Below are 7,611 nucleotides of genomic sequence, written 5' to 3' on the forward strand. Positions count from 1 at the left end.
CTATTTTCAAATCTGGCTAGCACACACTTGTGTCCGCACTCAATCCAGCTTCATCCAGCATGTTTGCGGTCCTCCAAACCACTAGGTGGCGCCTCGTAATATACAGAGTCCGTTCACGCCGCGGTAGGACCGCGTGTGTGCATGCGTCATGCGTTTTTTTTGTCCCGTGTCGCACCCCGTGAACCGGAAGTAGCATGTCGCTAGCCAGATTCGCTCGCCACATTTGCGTTCACACCTGAGCCACATTTGAGCCAATCCGGCTAGATCCACCTCTTGTGGGTGGATCTAGCCGGATTGAAATCAAACTGGATACAGCCGGATTCGAGGTGTTCACACTCAGAAAAAAACACATCTGGATTGTTCTGGATGCGGCCGAATCCTGCTTAAGCCACATTTTTTACGGGGTATTAAAGTCTTTGACTGACATGTTTGCTCATGGATTGTTCAGGAGTTTGTCCGTCTCCGTGGTGACAGCCTGAGCATGCCACACTGAGATTCTGATCCTTCCGTCGATTATAGATTATTGATTATAGGCTGATTGTGTATGTGCAGCTTGATGATGTCCCATTCTTCTGTCTTTTCACTATGACAGTAAAGGATGCTGAAGATGGAGGAGGTCTTCCTCAGAACAGACCTCCACAGGAGGCCACACCTCCGTAGACGTTGGTCTTTTAAAGGACGCAGCACCATCTCATCATGGAAGGTACGTTTATCTTTCTTTACAGCCTGTGGTTTCCTGTATTTATTGATTACCTCTGAAATGCAGTGTGCTCGGTGTATAGCAGCAGAACGTGGGGTTAATCACAGCTTACTGTCCTGATATTGATCTCATATCAACGCTTTCCTGTGTGTGATGCTGGTCCTGTAGGTTAAGAATCTGCACAGTCAGACCCACTGGAGCTTTCTGACCCACCTCCATCCCTTCGTGCAGGAAAAAGCTGGGTGTGAGTCAGTCTAAGAACACAATTACAACCACTAATAGCAGCAAAGAATTCAGCAGACCTCTAATGGCTGCCGGCTTTCTGAGGCTATTTGAACATGAAAAAAAAAGAGCGCTAATAAAACCTGAATGCAAACACCCCGGCACATCAGGCCTGTTATCTGACCTGTGTAATGAAAGAGAAAAGGGAAAGTGGCACTACTCATTTCTGGACAGGAGACTGTAATTAATGTTCCTGCATGCAAGGCTATCACACAGGGGCCAATTACAGCTGTGTGGAGTTTGGCCTTTTTTAACACCGTGCAGGCTGAAAACTGGTGTAAAATTATAAAATATGAAAAAAAATATCTAAAAAATGTTGCTAACTGCTAGCCTTAGCTCAGCTAAGCACATTCAACAAGTGTGATTTTCCCCACATTGTTGTTGTATTCTGGTTGTGAATCGGTATTAGCCAAATACAAGGCTGTTTAGGCCCTGTTCACACTAAAGAAAGTCAGTCCAGCTAGAGTAGGATTTAATCCAGATAGCCTTTAAACTGGATACGTTCAGACCTCACACACGCATGTCCGTGCTCAATCCAGCTTAACCCGGCTTGTTTGTTGTCCTCCAAACCACTAGGTGGCGCCTTGTAATATAAAGAGTCTGTTCAGTTTAAAAAGCAGTTTATGCCTTTGTAGCCCTGTGGAAAATAAACTCAGGGCAGCGTTGTCGTAGTTCGGCGGTTGTTTACATACGGCTTTTGGACGCCACCCGGACACTGTCTCTGTGAACCGGAAATATCACATCACTAGCGGGATTCGCTAGCCGCATTCGAGTTCAGACCTGAGCCACATTTAAGCCAATCCGGCTAGATCTGTCCAGATATATCGGGATTTGCGTTGTTCAGACTCAGAAAGAAACTATCCGGTTCACGGGGAGCGACAGTACCGCGGCCTGAACGGACTCTGTATATTACGAGGCGCCACCTAGTGGTTTGGAGGACCGCGAACAAGCCAGATTAAGCCGAATTGTGTGCGGACACGCTTGTGTGATAGCCAGATTTGAAAATAGGTCTGAACTTATCCAGCTTAAAGACTATCCAGATACAATCCTACTCTAGCTGGAATGACTTTCCCCAGTGTGAACGGGTCTAAGAGCATCACCGATCAGCAGCGGAGTGTCCCACACCTCTCTAAAACCAAAGAAACTAGGTCTGATTTAGGAAGCGACCCACTTTGCGTTGCAAAAAAATGGTTTTATTCATGATTGTGTACGTTTATCCTGCATCTGAGGACAGTTTGCAGCCTGACCTCTGATCCACTGTGTTTTGATGTGCTCTATATATTTTTATGGTGGAGACTGGATCTCCAGCAGGACTTCATTCACTCTGAACTCTCCACACACTCTTTACTGTCTAAAGTTAGCTGACTCAACCTTAACCTGCGCCGCTCTCTCACCATTGTCATCACCTGAATTATAAAACCAAGCTGTCTCATTTTACACACAGATGGTCCCAATACTTTTTTTTTTAACAAGCCATGGCTGCGGTCCAACCCATGACAGCAGCTCTCAATTAGAAAAGAAATACGCCTCAAAATTAGGATCCAAGTCGCTGCCAAGTCCAATAAATATCCAGGAATCTGAGCCTGAGTGACACACTGATGGAGAAGACATGTTTGACGACTGTAGCGCTTTAAAGAGCAGTGAGCGGGACTGAATGTTGAAAATATGTAAATAAACAGTATAAACGTATCTCCTGGTTCATCTGTCTGAAAATATAATGAAGGTGCCAGGATGTTTAGTTTGGTGATGGATCTGAGAGGCTCCCCTTGAACACCACAGCCTCAGCATCCATCACTGTTAGTCTGTTAGCGTGGAGGACCATGTGACACAGATACAGGAAGTGACGGCTCAGACGTGGTTTCTTATCTCTCTTTGCCCAGAGTAGCATGTGGGTTAAAAGTATGAGTGAAAAAATGTGCGTTCCTGCTAATGTTTGCTAAATTCCATCCTGCTAACTTGTGTGTGTGTTCGGATCAGGTGAGCCTCTGGTCCTTTGTTGGTGTGTGTGTGTATTTAGTTTACATTAACTGCAGTAAAAACAATGTTTCAGTGCACGTCTGGATTTAAACGAACAGCTCAGACCTGAGCAGTGTAACAGTGTCTAAGGAGCACGTTTCATTTCCTTCTCAGCTTCTGCTTCATCTCACACACACACACATTCATGTTTTTCACTGGTCCGGCTGAAACGTGAAACTGGAAAGTTTCATGGTTTTTACACTTAACGCTGCTCATTCCAGGGTCAAACTCCTCACGTGCACATTTTGACACATCAGACAAATATCTACATGATAATTATCCCAGGCTGACAGCTGTGTGTTAGATCCGGGCCTCCATCCAGTCTTTGTTTTGTTTTTTTGTCCAGGTGAAATCAAGCCGTAGATCTCTGCAGATGAAAAGCCTTCCATCTGGTCCTGATGCAGCAGCTGTTGGTCTGTTTAAAAGGAGGCTTCGTGCACATGTTATCATGATGAAGCTCTTTTGGTAAAAATACTAAACCATAAAAAAGCACAACAAAAGTGCAGAGAATGGCATTCCAGTGAGCTAATGCAGAGTGCAGTGTGTGTGTGTGTGTGTGTGTGTGTGTGTGTGTGTGTGTGTGTGTGTGTGTGTGTGTGTGTGTGTGTGTGTGTGATGGGGGCTTGACTCGGTTAACCCTCCACACATCTGCCTGAACAGAACTGGAGTTCATGAAGATTAGGAAGGTCTGAATCTTGGTGAGTTCACGCCTTTCTGCTGCGGCGGCTAATCAGAGAAAGTAGGACTGTGATTTGGTCTTGATGTGGGAATTAATACTTAAAACAAGCCAAGTAACAAAGAGATCTTTAGCCACCGTTTGAACAGGAGTAATTGTGTGTGTGTCTGCACGCTTTGTTGGTCTCAGTGCAATTCCTGCTGGTTCCAGGCGACTGAAGAGAAGCAGAGTGTAACACAAAGCACCACAGATATGAAGCACACAGCTTCCTCTGGGCTGATTCAAGGTGTTATCGCACCTTATGGAAAGTGTTTCCTGAACTTTAGCGGAATTACCTGCAGCAGATGAAGGAGATCCCTGGTGGAGGAGGAAGAGCCTGGGGGAACTGTCATGATCCTCGGCATCAAGTATGATGCACAGAAAGTCTGCCCCTCTGAGTTATTTCAATGAGGAGAGACCAAGTTTGGTGTTTAGCCCCTGAGAAAGAGGGAAGAAAGGGAGGTGAAGCCGACAAGAGAGACCTCCCCCCAGGTGTTGACCTGGTGGTGGAGGAGAGAAGCTGGATGAAGGGAGAAGATCAGGATCTGAAGCTGACCTGGCCTGGGCTTCAGATGGGTGTCTGGGGTGCAGGAGGGCTGAGGGTACGATGTGGAGACGTTGACAGCCGAGAGGAAGTGTTTTAAATTTTACTCTTGAATGTGATTGGTTGCAGGAGCAAGGAAATGATCACTGATAGGGGTCTGATATGTTGGGTCAAAGCTAAGCACACATTCTGTGCACATCCCAGCCACCCGGCCTGGTGCAGAGGTCGAGTCCACCTTCCCTGTTCTGGCTTTCTTTGTCCCCTTTGGCACAAAGGTCTTTGAGACCTGTATGCATGGGAAGAGCCTGCGGGGAGCTCCAGACATCAAACCCCTCTGCCTCTACTAAGGTAGACCTCGTCTTAGAGGTCACTGGCAACCCGGGACTCACTGGTGGATTACGTCTCTATATGAACTCTTGACAAACTTCAGTTACAGATAATGAAATGGTTAAAGGTCTGGGTAGTTCCTGCTTATTCTGTATAGTGTATTTGGGCTTCTAAGAGGTCAAAGTGCAATCATTTTCATTTGAATGTCACTTCCATGCAGGTCCTCCAACAAAAAAAAGGCTTGATCCAGATCTTATTTAGATACATTCATCTCTGGGGATCTGACGTGTTCCAAAGCGTTCTGGAAGCCTGGTGCGGCTGCCCGGCGCTGCAGGGTGGTCTGCTGGTTAAATAAATTGTCTGGTCGTAAACAAAGGTCACAGGTTTGATCCCTGTCACCGTGCATGTGTCCATCAACCGCCCATGTGTCCCAGAGCTGAACACTGAGGCTTTGTGTGAGAGCGGCCGGTGTAAATCTCAGCGGCGGACAGAGACGACGTCGTGCAGCTGTAAAACTCAGGACATGTGATAGTTTAGTTTCACCTGGAACATGTAACAGACGTCACTTTGGTGATAGATTCATATCTCACAGCTGATTGGATTTCAAAGTCTCTCTTGGACCAACACACTTCCTGTCATTACTTCATGGTGTGGCCTGAGGAATCCATTTTTCATACAGCTGCTTATGGGTTTGTGTCAGCAGCACTTTTCAAAACAAAGCCCACATGTGTCCGTTTAATGCAGAGCAGACACACGGTCTCCTGTGACTGGCTGAGCGCAGTGCTATGAAAAACGGCCCTGGGGGGAACACAGAGGGGGTTATTAGTGGGTTTGAAGGCATTAACTCTCGTTCTCTCCTTTTGCAGTGACCCCGGCCGACCTGTGGTCGGCCTCGCCACAACAAAAGGGCCAAAGGGGTGAAGGCGGAAAGAGTGCAGATCAAAACAGAGGAAGAGAGGAGGGTGGCTGCTCCTGATCCATGTTGCAGCAGCATACTCAGCACTTGAATAATGGCTTTTCCAGTTTTGAGGTGATACATGTTTGGATTTGACAGATTGAAATGTTCTACATTTTAAGGCAGGTCTAGTTTTTGTAGGTGAGGGGGTGGATAATAACATCATGGCTCAGCATTTCATTTCCATCTGGAGGGATGGAATCTGCGTCCTGTGTGTGTTCACCTTCAGTTATTGAGCATTGTTTCCAAAACCCGTCAGCGTCTCCAGTGTGGACATCAGGTGGACGCCACGCACTCCTCAGTGACACATGTTTCTGTCTCAGCAGTCATCCAGTGGTGATCCTTTAGGTGTAGGAGACATGCCATATGTGATTTTCTGTGGCTGCATCAGGGCCGTCATGTTTTAACAGTGTTCATTTATGGAAGAGACAATAGCTTTTTAAATTAAATTTTAAATTTTTTCAACATTAATTGTTGGTGTTCTTCCATCTGTGACTGAAGAGCAGACAGCTGCTCACTGGTCCGTATCTCTTCTCGGCTATGAAGAAGATATTTTATGCCTTTTATTGCTAAATACACAATGATTAGCTTAAAGAGTGGCACGATGTTTTAAGCTCTGTCCCCCACACTCAAGAGCAGCAGGATGGACGTAGCTAGCATAAATGCTAAAAGTGTTGGGTTGACTGTAGCTTAAGTGTAATGTCTGTCACTTGTTGTCCGCTTTGTAAAAGGAACGAACGAAACAAACTTATTTACTTATTTACATCACGAGAAAACGGTGCAGAGAACAAAGAACATCTACAACTAAACTGTATAAAGGGAGAAACACTGCTCTCGTGTGTGTCTTGTCCTCGTTAGTATAGTGGTGAGTATCCCCGCCTGTCACGCGGGAGACCGGGGTTCGATTCCCCGACGGGGAGGACACTTCTTTTTTTATTATTATTGTTTTAGCTGCATGAAAGCGAATTTAACGAGGCCGAGGAAGAGCTTCTCCCCTCAGGCTGCCAGACCTGTGAGTCCCGCAATCGTCTCTTTTATTTTGTTGCTTGACTTCACTAGTTTGAATGGCTGGAGACATGACTGTAGTTACACACTGTGACCACCAGAGTGCAGTGGAGAGACACCTACAGTGTCCCTCTCAGAATCAGAATCAGAATCAGAAATACTTTATTGATCCCAGGGGGAAATTGCTTTCGTTCCAGGTGCTCCGTGTGTACTCAAAAAAGACAGAAATACAAATAAGGTAAAGTAGTGAGCATAAAAATAAAAAATATAAAATAAAACCTAATAAATTCTAAACATTAATAATTGTTAATAATAATTAAGAACCCTTTATTTATCCCCAAGGGGAAATTCTCTTTGGTTACAGACATGCAAGTTTTCCCGACCAAGACCTGGAAAGATAAGCATAGAATTACAATCAAAATATAATCAAAATATAATAAACATCAAGTACAATGCCCCAGATTTGTATCTAAACCCACTCAGTTTGTGTAAACAGATTCACTCAAATGTAAAATACACCACACTTGCTTCAGGGGAAAAGACAATACAAATAAAAAAGACATATAGAGCATACATACAAATAATATTTAAAATAATATATAAATATAATATAATATAATAATATATAAAAACTAAAATTATAGAATTAGTCTGCAAATACATAATTAGCCTAGTTAACATTTTAATTACTTATACTTCTTTAATTGTGATTGGGTGATGAACAAAATTATTTTTGATTGTATTATTATTATTATTATTATTATTATTCAATAGATTCTTTGTAATTCGACCAGGTGACTCCAGACTATGCTGGACTTCACTAGCAGAAGAATAATAAAATCTCATTTTTAAAAAAGAAATGTTGGAAGCTGTAGAAGACATCGGCCTCCACATCTGATGTCTTCTACAGACTCACTCATTGTCTTCATGTCTGTCAGTCCTGCAGTTAGCCAACAATTAAACTCAGTCCAGACACACACACACAGTGTTGAGGAGGATGAGGGCCTAGGGGCAAAGACCATTTCCTCATTAAAGTCCTTGCACGCAGCTTTAATGTGTGACTGTAT

The 7,611-nt window shown here is 44.3% G+C and overlaps 1 non-coding gene across 1 annotated transcript; it reads left to right on the forward strand.

Annotated features, from left to right (window-relative positions):
* Positions 1-6,387: 6,387 nt before the first annotated feature.
* trnad-guc (transfer RNA aspartic acid (anticodon GUC)) lies at positions 6,388-6,459 on the forward strand. The gene has a single exon. It is a non-coding gene; the product is annotated as a tRNA-Asp (tRNA).
* The last annotated feature ends 1,152 nt before the right edge of the window (positions 6,460-7,611 follow it).

This window comes from Parambassis ranga, chromosome 9 (genome assembly GCF_900634625.1).
Source record: "Parambassis ranga chromosome 9, fParRan2.1, whole genome shotgun sequence".
NCBI classification, from domain to species: domain Eukaryota; kingdom Metazoa; phylum Chordata; class Actinopteri; family Ambassidae; genus Parambassis; species Parambassis ranga.